The following is a 22,432-nucleotide window of genomic DNA, read 5'->3' on the forward strand; positions in this document are numbered from 1 at the left end:
TCTGATTAGAGAGTAAGGACTTGACAGAAAACAGTGGTAAACAGTAAAAAAATACATATTTAAAAATTACTAAAATCTTAATACTATGTGATATCATAAAGAAAAAAGTGAGATACTAATGAACAAAACCAAGAAAACTAGGAGTTACAATGTCTGCTACTTGTATCTTGTCCTAAGGTATTAAGTCCTAGCTACATACAGAATCAGTATTTGGTCTTGACCATACGTTTGCAGTCTCTCTTGCTTCTTAGTGCTTTTTAGTGTGAGCTTCTCTCATTGTGAGCGAAAATTCGTTCGTGTATTTAAGATCCTGTCCTAACGATAGTGCTGCCCACCTCTTAACACTCGTCTCTCAGGGTGTGTGCAGTGGGAAGGCTGTGCGTACGTACCTGCAGTGCCCTCTGCCGACAAGAAAAAGAGATCTTGCAAAAGCAAACCTGTAACGCAAACTCTGAGCTCAAATGAAACAAAGTGTTCCAAAACACAGAGCTGACTCCACAGTGTAATCTGTTCTGGAGGTGGGAGGAGTCACCAAATGCTTTTATTTCGATCACAGTGCTTCAAACATGCTATTCTTTCCAAAGTGAGCAGAATAAGACAGAGCAATCTAAAAGAACTTTGTGCAAGATCATGATAGGCCTCTTATATGCACTTAGAATATACAAAGATGCCGAGGTTCACTACTGGTCTGAAATTTCAAATCAAGAAACCATGGAAAGGCAAGAGACTGATCTCTGTTCAGTAGCCTTTTTTTTTTCTTTATTTTTTAGTGACTTCATGGGCAGCATAGTGTGTAACTCCCGCACTTGAAAGGTAAAAGCCCTGCTTGACCTTTAGAACTGTAAGAGCACTCTGAGGCACTCTGCAAAGTGAGGACAGCAGAGACTACTACCCCACTGAGGGCAGGTAGGAAGAAAAGAGTAACCAGTCAAAAGCCCTATGCATTGGGAGTATTTCAGTCCAAAGCTAGTATCAGCAGCTTGAAGGAAGAATTTTTTGTGTAGAGATAAGGGCATTTGTGTACTGTCTTAAAATATGTCTGACTCATTTCATTCCTGTGTCTGCTTGTCCCTATCAACATATTTATTCTGGAAGGTATTAAAAGGAATTTTTTCCCCTCTGGAATGAGACACCTCATGGCTCCCACTGCCTTGCAAATGCTGGGCAGGTCATTGTTCAGATGAATATCTGAATAACTGTATGTTCAGTGGCAGCTCAGCTCCGGAGGTAACAGGAGAGATTTCACTTGTGTGGGGCTTTCTGTGGAGGCTGGCTGTGAAATCTGGTTGTACGTACCAAGACAGCTTTCTACATAACTGCTGTGGTAAACTGTTTCAGGATACTTGCAAGCTGGTGTGCTCTTTGATTATAAGGCAATGGCTGTGCTGATAGAGAGAAGAGAGGTATGGGATGAAGGGAGAAGGAGGGACGGAGGAGTGGATGGATGGAGGCCCTTTATCTCATGTGGGAGAGGTCTGAAAATCTTAAGCTTGGAATGCTGAGAGAACAGCTGGGTGCTGCTGCAACCCATTGACTGGATGTCCCTAAGGTGTCCAGGCTCATTGCTGCCAGAAATGCGTACCACTTGTTAGGTCACTCTGATTTTACAATTGACAGCAAATTTCCCAGCATAAAGTGTTTTTTATTATTCATAACTGTTTCACTGTGGGATCCATGAACATTTCTCAACATTGTATACCTAGAAGTCAAAATTAAATTTCTCTTTTCTTCAATCAAAGTTCTGAAAAACTTCACTAAACTAGGGACCTGGTCCCTCAAACTGGGTGAATTCTATAGCGAGGTGGTTGGCATTGAAGCCTCTTCAACCTGCCTGGATGCCTGTGCTTATTTGTTCAATTGATGCTGCTGTCTGCATAATCCTTATGAAGCATAAATGAGTTATTAATAAAGAAAATGGTGTTTTCACAGGATCTTGATTCTAGCTTAAGAGTTTTCAGGACATGACAGCTTGGCAACATAATAAGATAAGAAAGCAGCTTCAGGTTAAATAGCCAAATCTCTGTGGCACCATGACACCTGAACGGAACCAGTGTTGGACATGATTTTTGGAAGGGATTTCCAGTAGCATTTGAGTAGGACTGTGGGTCAGATTGCAAACTGTTTTAAAGATTTTCTGCATGAGCTTCATTGGAATTAGAGAAGAGAATGGGCCCCATTAGGACAAAGTACCACTGAAGTCCTACAAGTATTTGCTGTTTTCCACTTTAAAAGAAAACATCAGCTTCCCTCTGCAGAAGACACCATGGTCGAATCTGTAGGGTAAATGCTATAAAAGTGTTATAAAAAGTGTGATATGAGGATGATCTTCTCCAGAACTACATGTAGACATGGAAAATCTTTCAGCAAAACTCTGTGTATTTTAAATTAACTATTTACTGGAAGCTAGCGCTTTCTTGTAGTGCAGACAGGCTCTCCGTGTCTGTATGCCTCTGCTTATTTATTCAATTGATGGGGCTGTCTGCGTAATCTTCATGAAGCATAAAGCACAGTGGGTGACAAAGAAGCTTATCTAGATATCATTTGATGTTTGTAATGGCAATGAACCTACCATGTCATTTCCACATATGCTACTCTGAAGTAGTTTATGGTCACTGTCATGCATGGTACTGTTGTGTGTGGATATGAAGGTCCACAAAGCAGTAGGTTAAACACATGGTTAATCCAAGTACTGTAAAAAATAGATGCTTAGAAATATTCTTAATGTTTGAGTGTTTTTTAAGGGATTATTTCTCTGGTTGTCTTTTACTTCATTACATATTTTGCGAAAAAGGGGATATACAATGTTTTTTAATTATTCTTTCAACAGTAATTCCTTAAAATAGCATCTTGTGGTCCATATATGTAAGTTCTGAATTGAATATGAGTCTGTATCAGATGGATTTATGTAATTTAGAACAACGAAATAATCCCTTCTCCAACAACTGGCCCACTGAAATCTGGAAGATTTCTGCCACTGACTTGGGCAAGATATAAATTTTAATCTTTGGATCCCATATTTGATAAATGCACTTGTGTAACAAACATAATGGTCCTGGGAGCCATGTATAAAGAGGAAAGTTGCATTCATTTGTATTCTTGGAAACTATTTTACCTCTTGTAAATAAAAATGACACAACTAATTGAGAAAGAGGAACGGTTAGTTCCTTTGAGGAGGTGATTCTTGTTTTCTTGCTATTCTTGCAAGAATGTATCTGCAGAAAGTGATTTTGAGATTAGCAAATGGGATTGTTTGCTTTCAACAGTGTGGAGAATAGTCCTGCTCCAGCCCTCCAATAGAATTGGGTTTCACTCCTGGTTGATGTTAAAATGATCCTTCTTGGATCTGCTGCCAACAGTTACAAGAATATCAGTATTGATATATGTTATTTCCATTGGGACTGGAGATAGTAACTTCCAGATTGAAGTTACACAATTCAGTGCACCCATCTAATACAGCAGTCGTTTCTGGGTCACAGCCACATAGTCCAGACAAGTCATCTCGTAGATCTGCTGTGTGTTGCTAGTTGTCAGTGTATGGCATCTAAGGACTTGTCTGCCTGAATGGGTGCACCTGGTTTGTGCATTTCTCTGCCCATGCTCCTTGCCTGGCTGGATGTAAGCCATGTCTTCTCCAGAAGCCATGTAATCACATTAGCCGGCTCTGAGCTCGTGCTCCCAGCCAGCCAGATGCAGGTCAGCCACAGCCTAGAAGCCATGTAACCTCTTGGATTATGGGTAGACCAGACACACCACTGGCCACATGGGTCCTACATGAGCCATAACTGGCCCAGGACAAGACTGAGTAAGGAATAATGTAATTTAAGGTTGGTAAATGAACTGTACATTCATGTAGATTTATTGTAAATTCACCACTCGTCAAACACAAAACACATCCAAACAATGAAATTTGTATGCATTTTTGAAGATCTTGCACTTTACTATTTTTTTTTTACTTTTATTTTATGTCACATAGTTGTCTTAATGCAAAAAAAAAAAAAGCCATAAAAAACCCAGAAGACTAGTACGGGGTTTCTAAATAAGGGGATCATTAATTTTAAAGTAAATAATAATTTCACATCTCTGTTTAAGGTATGATGTAAAATACAATTCAAATACATGTACAGTAAAGCAGGAACTGGTTTTGCCTTAGTGAAGCTGTGAGTAAGTCAGGGGCATTTGCTCATACTCTTGAGCTTCCCTGTGGGACAGTACAAAACACTGCATACCATCTTTGCAGCAGGGGCTCAGTCCTGTCATCGTCTTTCACCCCAGAAGAAGGAACACAGCGCTTGCAGAGTTGGGCCCAATGAAGCAATTAAATCATCCTGTTACTCTAATGCTTTCTCCCACTGAGATCACAGTAAAGGAAGCTCCTCATATTTCAGTAAGTTTATAAGAGATGAGTTACTTCTGTCACATCTGTTTTAACAGAAGAGTTAAAGTTTTCAGGGTCAGGCCATCCAGTAGAAATCAACCATTTCTTTTAACCCCCCATCAAAATTAAGTAATACCAAAGGGATTTTTCTTGGGTTTATGTCATTTCCATTGTCAAGATCTCTGTTAGACAATTCTAATTTTGCAATCCTGACTCTGGGGAGTTGACTCACATGAGCAGAAATTATTTCTGTCAATTAAGATGGCAAGATCAGGCCATGGTATTGTCATGTGAAAATAATAGTAGTGTGTTATAACCAACAATCAGATGCTGTTTTTGTAATAAGGCTTTTTAGCTTGTTTATTTCAATTTATAGTTTTCATACTCTCATACTCTCATCTCTCATTTTCAACTTACTGTAAGGAAAATCTGAAGAAGTCCCCAATCTTACTCATTTCAAACCTGAAGAAAAATACATTGCCATGGAACCAGCCCAGGCAATCCCCTGAAGATTCCAGGTTTTCTCATATGTTTGTGTGTATGGATCATAAATCACTAGATGAAACTCTTGTATCTCTGAATCAGCATATTCTCTGTGAATATAAGTTTGTATATAGTATGAAAGTTACTGTTATTTGTACATAGGCTCTCGGAAATAATCCCTTCTATCAAAGGTCCTACTTCACTGTATCTACAGGATGTTTCACTGTGGTGTGTACACTTTCTCACCTTATGATATCAGTACAGAGCTCTTCATATAAATCACTTTATGTAATTGAGTTGTCTGAGTGTGACTAACAACAATAAATACTAATAAAAAGACTTAACATGGTGTCATTTTGCTCATTATCTTCTCTCTTAATTGTCTTGGACTTGCGATGGCTCTGAAAATAGTATTTTAACTACGTGCTCTGGTTTGAAAAATGATCTGCAATGCTACTCTTCATCATAAGTGTTCAAGCCTTTTGCCCTATCACTCTGCTACCTGCTTTGCATACACAGAGTAAGAAAACCATCTATTTTCCGGTAAGCCTAAAATGTAGTTAAGAATTTTTTGTCTACACCCCAGTGTGAATACAGCAAGCGACAGCTTCCTGGAGCTGTGTGTATCTGGAGCCCTGTACATCTGGAGCCATTTGGTCCAAGTTCCCCTGCATTTCTTTACTGGCATATTTGCTCACAGGTTATTTGGAATACCATTCTCAAGTTTGACACCTTCTCATTTAATCTTCAGGCTGCACAGTCTGTCATCCTTGTCAGCTAGGATGTTTGCCTTTTCTTGGTCATGGGGTGAATGATACTTTTAAACAAGCGTGATCTTGAATAAGTAACAGCATAAGAAAATGAGTAATGTCAAAAATTTCCATAATCAACAACTCTCCCTCTTCACTAGTTATAAAAGGTTGCAATAGACATTATTATTTACTATTTCTCCCATAGTAGCCCCAGGAAGTCATCCTCCACAGTGAATCAAGACATTTTTAATGAGGTCTTCTGCCAACTCGAAAGGTGTGAGCTCAGGACAGAGACTTTTCATTCATCTTTAACCATACTAGAGCTTTGAAATTTTAGATTAGAAACAACAAAAGAAATTTGCAAATTAATAATTGAGAATGGTGATTGTTCTGAGACATTGTCTGCCAAATGGGAAAAACAACAAGCACGTCCTACAAAAAGCGAAGTTGGTGTATGCTGCAGGTCAGAGAGGCGTGTGTGGGATGCTTTGAAATTTGGGCTGGAGATGGAAAGATTGAAAGAAAGACTGTGTTAGGCCCTGTCGGAGAAGTGAATATGCTTATACACACAAACACACACACACACAAGCCTTCACAGCTGTGCTCTGTGGGTATGTGTTGTCTTACCCCACTGCTTGGTAACGTTTGATCCTTGCCTCAACTTCAGCCACTTTTAAATCCTCATTTTTAGAAGATTTAAAAGCCTTCATTACCACAGCAGGCCTTGATGGTGTATGACTGGTGTGAGTAGGGGAAGGAGAAAATTGTATTGAATATCCATCTCAATCCTGCCTGGGGGAATTATGGCAAATTTCCGTGTCATGTGTTTCCCATTTCACGAGCAAGTATTTCACTGCGTTATCTGTAGTGCCTGAAAAAACAAACCTCTGTTTATTCACTATTACTTTTTCATTTACAGGTAGTTATATTTGGGGTGTTTATTGACAAGGAAAAAAGCAATGTGTGGTGTTCAAACTGAGTATTTGATTCCTGCCCTGGAAAGACTTCAGAGCTTCCCTTTAAAGCAGGGAATTCCCTTACTGTCAACACATCTCTCAGAGAAATAAGTATTTGCCAGATCCTTGCAAAGAATACAGAGAGAAGCGACTACAGATTATAGCCCTTAAGAGATATTTTAAACACCCCTTCATCTCCTATTTATGCAAATTTCCTCATCACATTTTGGATAACATACATTTGTTGTGCTCAAATGTTTTTCGGTGGCAGGCTGATGAGGTACCAGTGATTAGTCTGTAAATCTACAATATTGCCTCTAAGGCCTCAAACCCAAACCTGTGTCTTGCATCTACATACGAGGGTCATAGGCAGAGAAGTTACCAGCATCCCTTAAGTTAAAGAGCACCAAACTGCAAAGCTTTGAGTTACCTGAAGCCACTTTGCACCTGTCCACCAGCAATGACGAGTAAATACCAGCCCTCCACTACAACTTTACCCTAACTGCTGCCATGAATGTGTGAAACTGCAAGTGCTGATTCCTCTGTAATGGAGGATTGCCTGCAGCGGGGCTGGGTCAGAGCCAAAGAGGAGGTCTGGCATGCTGTCTGAGGCAGAAGAGGTGGGTGTGAGGGTGTCTTTGGGTGTTCTGTCTTGCTATGGAACATACACTTCACTGGGCCCTGAGTTTGATGCTGTATTCCAGAGAACAGGGCAGAAGAATACTCTGAGGAAAACTGGTAAGAATCAGTTACAATTTATTTCTAAAAGAACATGTAATAGACTGCTTTCCTTTCTGTCTCTCTACAGCCCAGTTTAATTGTATTGTAAAATGAAGGAATGGGTTTGTGCACTGTTGCAATTTGGTGACAGCCAAAAAACCACCGCTCCTGCTTATTTCCTATTCTTGGTTGCTAACTAGAGTGAAGGAAAAGGGAAACTACTCCCAGAATTTTCTAAGGTACCTGTGAAGACCTTCTGTTGTCAACATTTACTCCCTACCTGCCTTGATATCATCCCATACTGCTGGTCAGAATTTGCCTCCCATGGTACTGACCGACTCTTGCTAATTTGGTATCTGCATTTTCTTAACTAAGGGATTGTAGCCTGATCCTTTGTGGCACAAGATACTCATAGGCAAAACTGGCTCTAACGAGTTTGACTTACGTATTTTATAACATGCAAGACTATTGAAGAAAAATTAGTTTGGGTATCGGAAGCATTCACTCCTGCCAGGCTAATGTGCTGTATTGGTCAGCATTTGTGCCTCTGTCAAAAGTGTCAGTAAACCCATTTTCTGTTTTACTTTATAGCCTATTTAAAAAAAACCTTTTTCTAAAATCCAGTTGACTCCACACTTACAACAACGATTTTCAGCAAAGCTCTTACCTGCCCTGTCCTCTGCCCTGTTTTTACTGCCCTAGGCCCCTTCACACTGCTGTCCTCTGCTCCCCACACTGCCCAGCTTATCCAAAATAAATGCTGTCAGAAGAGTTGCCCCAGCAAGTGGAGGCAGACAATGCTCAGAGTGTGAAGGGCTCAGGCCTTTTTTACTTCTCGTAAGGCTCAGAAAGTGGGAAGGACCCCATCTTGATGTAAGTCCACAGACCTGGCTAAACAGGCATAAAGCAGTCTTGCTGTAACTCAAGTTCTCTGCTTGAAGTTTTCTTTTATTTATTCTTGGGATTTTCATCCTTTTTCATCTTAATTAGTATCTCAGCAGGCCACTTGTGCTTTTGTAATCTATCACACCCCTGAGAGACATGTGGGTTTTGTTTACAGAAAAGAGCAGTGTATGGGACTGATGCCAATGCGATACTCCTTCACGTATGTTGCAGGCACTACTGTCCCCTAGGCAAGCTCAGTTTCTCCAGCTAGCAGCACAACTGACACTACTTTTAGCTGTCTCTGGTGTCAGTTGGCAGCTGAAAATACGGTGGCAAGGGTCAGCTCTGCAGGCACCACCAAGCATAATGGAAGGAGCAGAGAGCAACTAGGATAAGCAGAGCATCATCAGTCATTTCACAGTGGGTTTATGCCGAAGTCTGGATACCAACAGAAAGGTGACAGTATGTACATGTACCCGCTGTTTCACTGGGGGTCCTGGTGGGCTCTACCACTTCTGGCTTCCAGAGGGAATTAGAAACAATTTATTGGCATTATGGCACTTTGGCACCTGCACCAGCTTCAGTCAGAGCAGCTAAAGACAGACACCAACAGGCAGGCCTTGTGAGCAGAAATTCTGGGAAGGGGCAAAAAAATAAAATCTGCCATCTATCAGCTCTGCCACAAACTGCATCTGGAAGAGGCGCACACAGTGATAACAGAATCACACAGAATCACAGAATGGTGAGATTGGAAGGTACCTCTGGGTATCATCTAGTCCAACCCCCCTACTAAAGCAGCTTCACCTAGAGCAGGTTGTACAGGATCGCATCCACGTGGGTTTTGAATCTCTCCAGAGAAGGAGGCTCCACAGTCTCTCTGAGCAGCCTATTTTAGTGTTCTCCCACCATCAAAGGGAAGAATTTTTTCCTTATGATCTCCCAGAGAGCTGCTAGTCTTGGGAAGTGCCAAGGGAGGTAGATGGACTGCAACACAAACAGGTCATGTCCTCAGTGCACTGCAAGTAGCTTATCTGGACTAATAACTGGTGCCAGCGTGGTTGCTGAAGCTCTCATTTTCTTGGAATTCAGTCGATACTGAAGTGTCTGGCAGCAGTTGTGTTTGCAGGCAATCATCCCCACAGACAACAAGGAGATAATAATAAAATCCTCATGCAGAAGAGAGAAACGTGCAACCAAGGCAAGCAGAGTACGCAGGTTGATATACCTCCTCATGCCCTTGTTCCAAATATACACTTTTCTTAGTGTTAGTTAGGGCAGCTGTTCTCCTCCTCAGTCAGATTCCCTGCTGCCCTTCCTTGCAACAAAAGCATCATGCTCTGGGCTGATTTCAGTTCTGAATGTTGCAGAATAAGGGCAGTTACAGAGATAGTCGAGAGAGTGCAGTAAATACTGACTACATCAGCCAGTACAGGACAGGTGCCTAAGCAGAGCTCTAGGTTCCTCTAGATTCCTGTACCAGTCCCAGGTACATGGATAGTTTCCTTTCTTTGTCAGCCATGTAGGGCATGGCTTCTCACAGATTCACACGGGGTGAATTTTCTCAGCCCCACCACAGAGGCCCGTGAAGATATGCAGATAGTGTTTCCCTTCTACACTGAGAATTCAACAGATTCCTTCTCCTGTTCACTCTGTGTCCTGATTGCATGCCTAGTAATGAAGTGCATCCTGTCTTTTCCTGAGGGATGATGAAGGGCTGGCTCTATGCACCTGCAGGGGAGCTCTGGGTAAAAGCAGACATTGGCTCAACCTCCAGAGCTCACACACTCACCATGCAACCTGCAACCTGCTAGCAGGCTGCCAGGAGTGATTTGTCCAGACTGGTTGCATATGAAGGCACGAGCCCTGGTGATTTTTCTCTGTGGACCACTAAAGAGTCAGCAGCAGAGCGAAAAAGGCTTTGATGTCTTCAGAAGGCTGGGAAGGGAATTATGTCAGCCTACACAGATCTAGAAACAGGCTTAATGAACCTCTCTCTTTCCCCTAGGTTGGAGTAGTCTTGCTTTAATGTCAGTTAATATGCAGATAATTTGAATGAACTAATAACTGGGAAATTCAAATTCATACAGGATAGGTCATTTTTCTAGCCAAAACTTCACTTCTTCCTGGACTTCTCATTTACTGTGGGAAGAGTTAGTCTGAGGACTAACTCTTCCAGACCCCTTTATTTGGGTCTGGAAAAGGCTGTCTAACTGGAATTTCTGTGGAATTGGGAGACACCATCTCGGCACATGAGTTTGTTGCTAGGAAGGTACACCTGCGTGCTGATGTGGAGGTATTTGTTGTCAGATAAGGTGAATGGAATCCACTTTGTGACAGCAAAATTGCAAACAAAACCAGTGCCAAGGATCTCAGCTATCTGTAATATCTTAAATAGTGAAAATGTATGTTTGTTTTCACCAGAATTACAAAATAGGTATTAAAAATACTAAAAATATTTCTGTGCTTTTTCTACAGTGTCCTTCACTTGGAGTAAGCTTTGCCCTCATGTAAGAGTGACCCTTTAATTTACCTCCTCCCCTACCCCTGTCTCCCATGATATAAATGAGTTACAACATGCTGTAGTGACAGCATGTCTGACAACTTTTTTCACGTACACTGCTGGAATATATCTTATGCTGTGATTTTCAGGCATTCAGTGTTTATGCATTGCTTCCCATGAATTACCTTCATCAGGCTGCTGTAGACCTAAATATTTTTCCTGGTACAACTGTCTTGCTTACTTTTTTTTTTTTTAACTTGTGAGTAGTAGCGCAGTGAGTTCCTGTGGTTACGGCTGCTCATCTGCTTCTGTCCTCCAGCCTATGAAATGGTTAATCACGTGTTTTGTTTTACTGAAAGTCATTCTGCAGAGATACTCAACTTTATGAGTTGTGAGCATCTGCTTTAGGGCAAAACCCTCCTGTGGCATAAGGTGTTTGCTCTCTCTTGGACTATGACTAGGTAGAGAAAACAATGGGAGAGGAAAACTTGGTTCCTTTGTATTGGCAGGCTCTGTTAACATTTTTCTGCCTTTGCACCCTGCTAATTGGGGTGTGGTGTGTATTATTAGGCTGAGATAGTGTTTACACCTTAAAAATCAAATGCTGCTGGATACCAGTGCATATTTCGTTTTTCAGTGCAACATATGCTAAATAACAGAGCTGCCTCTGTTGAAATGGGTTTGAGGTAGGTGGTATCTCTTGCCTATAGCATTCCTGATACTGACTTCTCTTTAATCTGACACCACATGCTCTAGCATCCATTTCAGCTTTCTGTTCACAGCAGCATGAGTGAGAACCCAAGAAGAATGTCAATCTCTCCTTCCTGAGACACCTGCCCAAAACAAATCAAAGTGTATTTGCATAATTGCCAGCCTTTTTACACAATTGTACCTGAAGGGAGTTATTTCTGTCGTGGGTAAACAATGTTCAGACCTTGAGGTCGAAAAAGGGCTGTGAGTTCCTCTATCTGTTACCTGGGTCAAGGGCAATACTGTGAATTACAGGATTCACACCAGGGGGGAAAAAATTGCCCCCTAAGTAGCTCCGAAAAACAAACCATTCACTTTACCTTCAGAGCCTTTGTTTGGAGGACAATGGGAGGAGACCTCAATCGTGGCATTCTCTAATGCCAAAGACAGCACAGCTCTGCTACTTGAGTGATGATCATCCCCTAGTTACAGATGGAAAAGGTCAGGGAGAGAATACAAAAAGGAGAGAGGTGTACAACAGGAAAGGAAGGAGAGATACTGGGTTTTTCCAGTTCTGCGTGACACAGACCCTTGTCCTGTTTCCATCATGTCTGTAGTTCTTTATCCCCTTTAACTGGTCTGCATTTCTCCTACTAGAGTCTGTATTCTCTTTCATTTTGTAGTACAGACTGAGTTAACTCTCAAGCTAGCTTGTTTCACAGACTGAACAGCCTCTACTAGGCCTGATCTTGCCCTCAGTGGTAGCGAAATCTCTATCAGCTTTCACAGGTCAAGATGTAGTAGGTGCATGAAGAGAGAGTCTAAAGGAGTGACTTTGTGTTTAGTTGTTGGACTGCTTGAAAGCAAGACATATCGATCAGTGAAGATGAAAGATTAAAAACACACATGAGTACAATTTGTGCAGTACTTCTTCATGAACCAAAGGGCTGGGTAGACAGTACATTGAGTTCAAATTTATTACATTGTTGTAGGAAAAAAAAATTACAGAATGCATCCTGTGGAATAGTAATTGCTGATTTTAGACAATTACCTCAGTTTTGCAAGGTGTAATGAAGGAATATCTTAAAATTATAAAGTCTATTATAGTCAAAATAACAGGGGATCAATAGCTAACACACTTCCCAAATATCTCATTTGTTCCTGTTTCCTTTAAAAATTTGATATAATTTCCTTAAGAAACATGGCAGGATGCTGCCCCTATGCCTCTCTGTCATGACTTAATGTATGTTACTCATTGGCTAGTTTCAATGAGATGTGCCAGAAAAGGGAAGATCTCAAAGGCAATTCAGTTCCCATGAGCTTCCTAGAAGACGCCACTTTAGTGCGGAGGAAAAAGTTGCTACCAAGTGCTTCTGCTTAAAAAGAGGTGAATGACTTTCTGCACTATTAGTCTTAGAGAATTCATGGGAGGGAGAGCAGAGACCTTACAAATACTTCAATGACATGAAGTCTCAATTTGTGTGTAAGGCAGAGAAAAGCAGTAAGTCAAATTTCATCAGTTTATGGAGTTCCACATGTCCTTTGCTGGCTGGCTTTTACAGTAACTAAAGCCTCTCTGTAGCACCTATTCTGCAAGTAATGTGTGGGGTTAGGAAAACTGGAGCATTGGAGGGTATGAGTCTGAAAACACAGGTTGCCTGCTACAACCTCCTGCCCAGAGTCCCCAGGCTGGGGCTGAGTCAGGCAGTGCTTCAATGGAAGTGCCAAACATTAAGCAGACAGCACAGGAAGGAGGACTGCTAGTCATCCCAGGTGATCATTCCCCAGCAGGACTAACAGTCTGGCAGTGCTGAGTAAAAAATCAGTCTCCTGAGAGGAAATGTAAGAACTTCTGAATGACAATGAAAACCCAACCCGCAAATCATTCTCCGTTGCATTTGGGCCATTAGTTTCTGTGTATTACACCACACACATCTGAGGTGTATCCTGGCTGAATATGTTGTGCAGGTTTTTAAACACCATCAAAGGCTAACATCTGTCAGAAACCTTTCTTTGCTTAACATGACAAGTTTCTTCATATGAGTGGACTAAGCGACTTCTTATATTTTAGACAGTACTTCCACACTCTATTAAAAAGTTTATAGGGATTATTTTGAGAAGGAAATTTGGCATCTGTTTTCTTCTATTGAGGATTTCTGAAAGGAAACACGTATAAAGAAAGATGGCCTTAGTATGTGAATTGGAGGCCCAGTACTGACGGATGATGATATTTTTGTAAAGTTTTCTATTTTGGAAGGTTGCCTATTGGATTAACTCCTAACCTTTTGATTAAAGTACAGCTAAGCATGTGCTAAGCTGTACTTTTGATTAGCACAGTAAGCATGTGCTAAGCTAAGCTGCTGCTGCTGCTGCTGCTCGCTCCTGTCTGCTAGCCAGTATCTCTTGCTGCCGCTCAGACTGCCGCTGTCACCCGAGCCGTCCTGCCTGTCGCTGCTGCGGTTACTGCCGTGACTGCTGGCTCCGCTGCCTGCTGCTGCTCCAGCCCGGTGGTGGCACCTGGCCGCTCCAGACCCTTGAACCTTGTATATAATTGTTAATCCCTTCTTGGTTTTTTGTATAATGTAATTTTTGTTGTTATAAAAATAGTTTTAATTTCCAAAATTCAGCTGAGGCATCACCCACTTTATCTCTTCACTTTTATCTCTTTCTTTAACCTTTTCCTCCTGGAGCAGAGAAGGCGCTGACTGGAGAGAGCATTTGTCCCACGGTTTGGCCCTGCCTCAGCCAAACCAGTGACAGTATCCCATTCAGTCAGTTAGAGATAACCATATTGCTAGGTCTGTTTATGGCTTTCAGGAAATACTACTGGCAAATATTACTATCCCAGATCACAAAATACAGCTGAGTCATTTGCAGGGTGTACCAACTAGACCATGAAAGAAAAATCATTGTTGTGAACAATTGCTTCATTTTAAAGCCTGTCTGATGGAGGCGTAAAGAAAAGATTATTTTTGCAAATCCTATTTGGTGCTGCTAAGGTTCACGTGAAGACCACAAAGATTCAAACGACAGGATATTTGGATGATTTGGACAGAACCGAAATATCTGTCAGACTGCACCATTCCCTGTTCTTCTCACTCTCTGAAGAACAGTAGCATCCAGATGACAGTCTGTGATGATAAATCTAGTGCAGGTAAACTCACAGATGGTGCTAAAGAAAATACAAAAGAAGAGTCATAACGAACTTCTTGCTGCTTGGATTCAACCCTCCACTGATCATCTGCCATTTAGTCAGGAACCCAAACCATTATGGTCTCTACAGCCTGTCTCTATCACATGCAAGGTCAAGTTCCCAGGTTTGTCTATTCTGTTCACTGACATTTCATGGGATGGGAGCAAGCCCTGCAAGATCACAACTTCAGAGAGCAGTTCTCTTCCCCTGGAACCATGGAGGGGAATAGTTCACACCAAGAGTTTTGGAAGGGGAAATGGAGTGGCTGGGCTACTTATTCATAAAGTGCTCAGATCCAACAGCTGTTAACAGCTATCAATCTCATCCTTTCCCTCACCCTACATCTAATCCAAAATGAATGACACCTCCCACTTTCTACAGTGTCTTTAAGGTGAGAATGTTGAAAAAACCACTTTTGAACATCTGCATCCTATATACCACAGCCAGGTCCCTATCACTGGCTTTCCTAGCTGCGTGATGAGAGGCAACAAGAAGAGATCCTTCAGTTCTAAAAAGCCCCAAAACCTCTGCTACAAGAAGCAAGGACAAGAAACAGTCTATGTTAGATGATACAAATATCATTTTCATCTTTATCAGCTGGCACACATTTTGGTACTCAGATACTGTAGTATGTACTGTAACCAACGTCTCACCCATTTTCCTGAAAGCTCTGACCTTATAAGACCTTTCTGCCTTTAAAACATGGTCCAGGACTGTACAACCTTTTAAGATGCACATTTATACCATTACAAATAATGCCATACATGTCCTTATTCACCTCAGACTGTTTTGTGTTTTGCGAGTTGTTCTCTTCCTCGAAGAAACATTTGGGGTCAGAGAAGGGAGGAGCAGCGGGAACAGAGTAAAACATGAGATCCCTGTGGAATATTTGAAAGTTTTTTTCCATTAGGATGTTCATTTTCTCCTGCCAATGTGGTTATTGCTAGGTGCAGTTTAAGGGTCAACCACACGTTCCATTATGCCATTTCTGCATAAAAAAGGAATATAGATGGTTCCTCACAGAGAGTATCTGATGGGAGCTCTCAAGGAGCTGCAAACCTCTGTCAGTGTGATTTCAAAGCTCTTTCCACAGTCTAAAGATTTTTTCCTATGTATATTTTTCACACTATCAAGATGCTATCATGCACTTGTTTAAGTTAAATGATAACAAAAAATGACAGTTTTTACTGCATTTCTGTCCCTTCAATTTCTGAATCCAGTGGAGGTACTGAATGGACTGAAATTCTCAAGGTTGCAAGTACTTCTTAAAGGCTGTTTAGGTCCAATAAATAACATCACTAATGCAACCTATGAGGCCTTTTCTATTATATAATCCTTCAATCTGCCACAAATGCCAGTCAGGGCTGGCAAGTGGAAAGACTTTTGTGATTTTCCCTGTTCTGTCTTCCACTCGACATTACATTTGTCATTGTCCTCCCTGTGCTATAACTTTGATTGCTGCAGCAACCAGCAAGACACACAAACAATGAATTGTATTACAAATGCCATACCTAAGCTCCCCAAACGAAGTAGTAGTATTAACAGATAATACACTTCACTAGTGGTAAATAAGCAAGAAATAAGCTGTCATTAATTAAAATTGTAAGAATTATTTGCTTATCTAAATGCTGAGATTTATTAGAAAAAAGCCGTAGAGCCTTACAGCAAAACCTAATCCTTGCATCTAATTACTGACCAGGAGAAAACATACATTTCTAAGTTAACTTCATTATTTCTCATTATTGTAGATAATTATTAGCTATAAAATGGCATGTTACATTCATTCTTCCCACAGTATAAAAATAACCAATCAAAAGATTTAGCACTGGTAAAAAGGAACAAACCCTCCCACTTTATGATTAATATGCTCACAGCTACAAGCCATACTCAAAGACAGCATTCGTCACACTCCAGTGGAGCACTGGCCCTTCATACAAATGACAGCAATGCACAGTATTAAGATTACCTAGTCCTTAAGCAGAAGCTGATCGCTCTTGCAAGAGATAGAACACCTTTCACTTCAGGCACCAGCAGAGCACTCCTCTTATATTCTGGCACTCTTTATATTCTGGCTCATGGTAAAATTTCTTACGCTTATTGCTCAGGTGCAATATATGTTAGTGTATGCAGACATTTCTATGCTGCTGAATACCACGGCTACAAACTGCCACCAGTATTAGCAGTTAGAAGGTACCTTGTAGCTCTCCTGCCTGTTTCAGTTTTCAGTGCCACAATCACTGGCAGTGGTTGCACAGACAAAGAATTAAAGATTGAATAACTGCTAGCACAGGTACTAGCTGGAAAACCAGGACACAGCAGTTTTATTTGCTGTAGAGAGCAAGAGAGAGAGGGGGGAAGAGGAGAAATTCAAAGAAATGTTGAATCGCACAATGACAGATCAGGGTAACAAGCAAAACAGCTGACTAGCATGGGAAGATCTGAGGAAATATCACCAGGCCAAAGTACAAGGCTATCGGATCACATGGTCTCTTGACTGCAAAACACCGTGTGCGCTCTGACCAACATCAGTTACAGTGCTGTGGGTTTTTTTCCTATGTATTTTTCTCCTTGTAGCAAATCTCCCTGTCTGCAGATGAGCAAAACCTGGTATTGGCAATACATATATACCACAACTCTTTTTTGATGTACTAGGCTTCTTCCCTCCCCAAGCTAATTACCCACTTCCCGCAGTGGAAATACATAGTGCTGTCTATCACAGTTTGGGAAGTGACACAAAATGAACACAGAGCAAAGAATATGGTTAAGAAATGAACATTTGTTAGACAGACCACAAACATAGCCTCCCCTTTGCTGGATTCCTCATGTGCTCAATGAGGCATTGCCCTGTGTCAATAACCCTCCTCCTCTCCCTTATGCCTGCAGAGAAGACACGTGCCACTTACCCAGTCTGCTTCTCATGATCTCAGCTGAGCAAGATTCTCTTTGATGGAAACCTGATTTAAGGAACTTTACCTATCTTTAAACCTTTTATAAAAGCACCCTATTTTGACAAGGACACAACCCTGCAGCATGAGAAGAAACATACACTCTCTGAGAATTGACATTATGCTGGAGTTCAGAGACCAGGAGAAGTGAGTGAACGATTACTTCATTCTCCTAAATGGATGATGGACAGCTCACTCAAACTTCTGTGTATGGATTGATACCTGGTTCCATGAAATAGCATAGACTGTTGACTTCTGGTTCAGAGGAGTAGGTCTTATTTCAAAGCAAGCAATGGAGACATTGCATGGGTGTGTGAACTAACACCGGAATGAAGTCTCACTTCTGTTCAGTTTAAAATAGTGTAGCAAACTCTTTCATGATCTTGTGGAAAGCCTCACAACAAAGTATCTAGAGCCTGCCTGTCTTAACTTCACACCCAGTTCTCAGATTTATAATGCACAAGAGGGTATCACTGAATCTGATGGGGATTTCCCTAATCAACGGTGAACAGTGAGCTAGAGCTTTATTTGAGGATAGCAAGACCCTGCAGGTATGGGATTACAGCTGCATTTCATGGGATTCTCACAAAAACATAAAAGAATATTCCAGAGCAGCCCCCCTCATGATATGCTTTCAAAGGCCTTGAAGCCCTCTGCCTGATTACGTGTCACCAGAGGCAGGATTTACATTGAATTTCAAAGGTGGGACAGTACTTTAACATGGTTATACAGAACACGAGCATTGAGACAACTTGCTTAGAATTTTGTTCTTGATTTTTGAGTTGCAGATATTTTCCCTCTTCTTTACTTTTTATTAGGCTGATCACTTTGTAATTGTAAGAATGCTTCATATAGTCTACGAGATAAATTAAATATTTCACAAGATTAATTCAATTATCAGAATCCATGCATCAAAATAACTATACTTTGGTATTGAGGTAGGAATCCTGACATAAACAAAGATGTTTGGGATAATGGGAATAGAGACAGGGCCACAGCACTTCCCAATGTTTTTTATAAGAAGCTATGGAGGAGAAGGAGAGTAAGTCCTCTGGTAACTTTTCAAAGATAACCGAGACTAATTCAGTAGACCATTTCAGACTCTATCAGAAGTAGGTGTAAAAACCAATGAACTCAAAGAATGCTGTGTGGACTCTCCACTCACCAGTTATCTCTTCTTTTTCTGGTCAAGCACAGGAAGAGGAAATGTGAATAATTAATAGTGGTGTAGAGAAACTGCAAATTTCAGAGTTTCTTTTTGAATTCTAGAAACAATGCAGACAAGTAAGCTAGATGCTTAAAAAAGGAGTCTGCATTTTGACACTTTAAAAGCTGACACTGCTTCAGAAAGTTAAATCCTGTAACTGTTAAACCACGAATTGATCCAATTAATGTATGTCATAACACAACACATGCAATCTGGTTTCTAAATTGTGAGTCAAGTGCTCTGTGGTCAATAACAAGTTATGTCATATAGCATGCTCTCTCCTGCTGCTGAGTCTCTTGTGATAAGATCTCGCAAATTAAATTGTGATCCAGAGCCTAGGAACCATTGAGACCCCTGAAATCATCAGTATATTGAATGAAGGACTGATGAGTCTCTCAGTAGGGGAAAGAACCTCAGTATGACCAAATACATGGCAGCTAATAAAAACGGTGACCAGGGACCAACTTCCTGCCAAAGCTAAGGTTCAGACAGCATCCAGATACTACAGGGTCTGATACTATGCCAGTCATATGCCTCTCAGGCTCCTTAAGAGGAATATGTACTATGTCAATGCTACATCTGACAAATCACCTACTTCAAGCTTAAAAGACAGAGTGTGCTTAAGGGTGAGCATAGGCAAGAAGACCCAAGTTCTTTCCTGCCTGTGCTTTGAGAAAGCCAAGCTTTGTGCTGCCTCTCAGTAGGCCTGTGCTTTGTTTGAACTAATTATTGTATCACGAATGAAATGGTACATTTTTCAGAAGACATGCATTTTAAAAGAAAGGTACTATGTTGAAGAAAGCTGGACACAGAGCAAGAAGTGTCTCCCTAGGCAACTTTCTGTGTGCTGAGGATAATAAAAGCTGCAAGAAGAGAGTGAGCCAGTCAGAACATGGGTTAGGAAGGTGATTAAATATGTGTACTCTACAGTATGTACACCACCGAATTTTCTCTGCATTTCACCTTTCTCCCCTCTCAGTGGTCAGCATTGTGGGTATTACTGGAAACTAATTTCCATTGTGATTTACATGGACTCTTAAGTTAGGAGAGTCCAGGAACACAGTTGGTCTAGCCATGATCACATTCATAGGATATAAGCTGTGACACTGACAATTTACAAAGCCCAGTCTCTTTGGAGAGCACAGATGCTCCTATTTGCAGTTGTTATTTCCCTGCCGGGACCACTAGGCCAAGTCCTCATCTTCGATTCAGTCCACAATCCATTTTGCATCAAGCCCATGTGTGTAAACATGGAAATGAGAGCAAAAAACCACTCAGCCTGAGTCACCAGACCACTGCCAACTACTCCATGTTCCTGTCCCAAGGCAAAATCAGCTATGCCCACAGCCTATATAAATGCCTACAGTTTCTCCAGTTGCTCCTTAAATATTTGTCTCCATTAAGAAATACAGGTTCCAAGCCTCCAGTCTACTCCTATGCCTGTGGCATCTCACTTCTCCTGGTGCCCTGCATGAATCTTTGGGCACTTCCTCCTACATACTTAAATCCTGTTAAAGCCAATCTCACACTGCTGTTTAGGCTTACTAAGCCTATTTCTCCACAAAGGCCATTTTTTCCCAACTGAAGGTTATCTTCATTGCTATCCTTCTCTGACAGAATTTATTTCTTCCCCTCTTACAGATCCTTTTTCTTCCAGTATGATGTCTTTTTTTCTCTTTTAATGCAGTGATGCCTTCTTTTATTTTTATTCCTGACCCACACTAACACTTCAGTTTCTTGTATGAAGAATTGCTCCTTTCCTAGTTAATCTGCACTCAGTGTTGGCAGTGATGCCTATATTTGTAATACCTTGCTCTTACTCAATTTTGTTCTATTTTATACAATTCACCAAGCTACCTTTGGGTTTTAGATCTCTTTTTCAAGGTATTCATGAACCTTTTCAGACATTAGTTTACCAATAGTTTCCATGTGGACACTGCTGACCAATTAAACAGAAGGTGACCCAGGAGAAACTCCCTGCTAAACTCCACTTGGCACCTTCTTCTTGTTTTATAATGGACCACCTAAAAGAGCTCAGAGGCAGCTACTCAAAGAATTAGACACTAATCCATAAAATTTTTACCAAATCCATGCAGGTTTTCTAACACTTTTATAATAATGTTCTGTCAGACAGTGCTAGGAATCTTACCAGTGACAGATCTAAGAGAATACTGTTTCTTCTGTAGCCACAATGACAGCAAACACCCTATTGTAGTAGAAAGCTAAATTACATAGACACAACTGGCTCTTGACAAACTCCTACTCATCTCCTCATTATATGCCGGGAGTTCACATTTAGAGTTTTATGGTTCCTGAGTTTGCGGGCACAGAAGTTACCTCCTTCAAACTTTAGTCTTCCGCTGGTTGCAGTGTCTTTTACTGTCAGTCAGGTGTATGGTGGTAAGAGATTTCCAACTGCCCCTTTTGGGGGAGTTCCTGCCTCATAAGTTTGAAGGAAAAGAAAGGTTTGCGTGTGTTACAGTAAAGTAATTCCTCCATCTCTGGAATACAAGTCTGTGAAACTCCTTTCATACAGAACGGACTCCTGATGCAGCCGGTATAGAGCTGCAATCAAAGACCATCTAGAACTTGAGCAGTGCTTTGGTTTCCTTCCTCGGTAAGTTCTCTGTTATTTTAAGAAGGTTCTTGAGACAACTTGTCTCTGAGGCTTGACTTCTCTACATGGCTATCTGTCTTTTTACAGCTTGTAGGAAATTATCTCTTAAGGCACCGTGCCAGTCTAGGAAAAAAACCCAGTCTTTCCTGTTTGGAAGGTTTGTTTTAAATGACCAGTTGGAATATTCCCTTCCATGTCGCATTTTCAGTGCACCTCGTATGTTGTAAAAGCTTCTCAGGAGCGTTCCTGTGCCTTTAACAGGTGCGTATTCCCTGCACCTCCCTCTCTTTGCACTCCGGAGTCCGTCCCTTATACTCCTCTCCACAGACCTGCGGCTTGGACCTGGGAAAGACTTTCCCAGCTCAGCTCTGCTCTCCAGCTATAGCTCGCTTGGTCTTGGCTGGGAGCGTTCTGCCTGCTGCCCAACAGTCGCCGCTTCGGAGAGAGCCAACCCATCACCATGGAACACACCCACGCTGTAAGGGACTGACTCCCAGCCGCTGGAGCTGCTATGCCTCAGGGCTGCCTCTCCCTGCTACCGCTTTACTGCTTGCTGCAATCCCCGTTACCAGACCGGTAGGACCGTGCAGACTCAGGCTTTCCACGTGGCACCCCGGCATTTTGTACCAGCTGCGAGTTCTTTGTTTCTGCCTCACGGCCACTGCCATCTCTGAACGCTGCTGCGGTGTTCGTTCCCTGGCATTCCCGATCCGCAGTTAACCCTCGCCTCTCCAGCCCGTACAAGAACCCCTTCATATCTCATTGGTTTTCTTCTGCATATAATATACTCTTGTTCTAGTGTTATTAAACTTTGTTCCAGTTTTCCAAACCTTTAGAGGTCTCACAAATTCTTCTTCCTTTTCCTAGCTCTGGTTTTTAACTCTATCTCTCCCAGTGCAGGGCACAGGAGTTTACAGATAGGAGGGAACACGTCTCCGGAATTGGCTTACCTCGGCCAAACCGTTGACAGGCGCTTGCCTCTGTTAGATTTGATCAAAAATAAGCCAGAGCTATGAAGTTACCAGAGAAATGCAGTGGTATGATGATATTACTCTTGTGGCTACGGGAAACCATGTCGATAGTCTCCAGATACAGCAGGCTGAGTGACA

The sequence above is a fragment of the Buceros rhinoceros genome, unplaced genomic scaffold, assembly GCF_000710305.1.
Source record: "Buceros rhinoceros silvestris isolate BGI_N320 unplaced genomic scaffold, ASM71030v1 scaffold2100, whole genome shotgun sequence".
Taxonomy (NCBI): Eukaryota; Metazoa; Chordata; class Aves; order Bucerotiformes; family Bucerotidae; genus Buceros; species Buceros rhinoceros.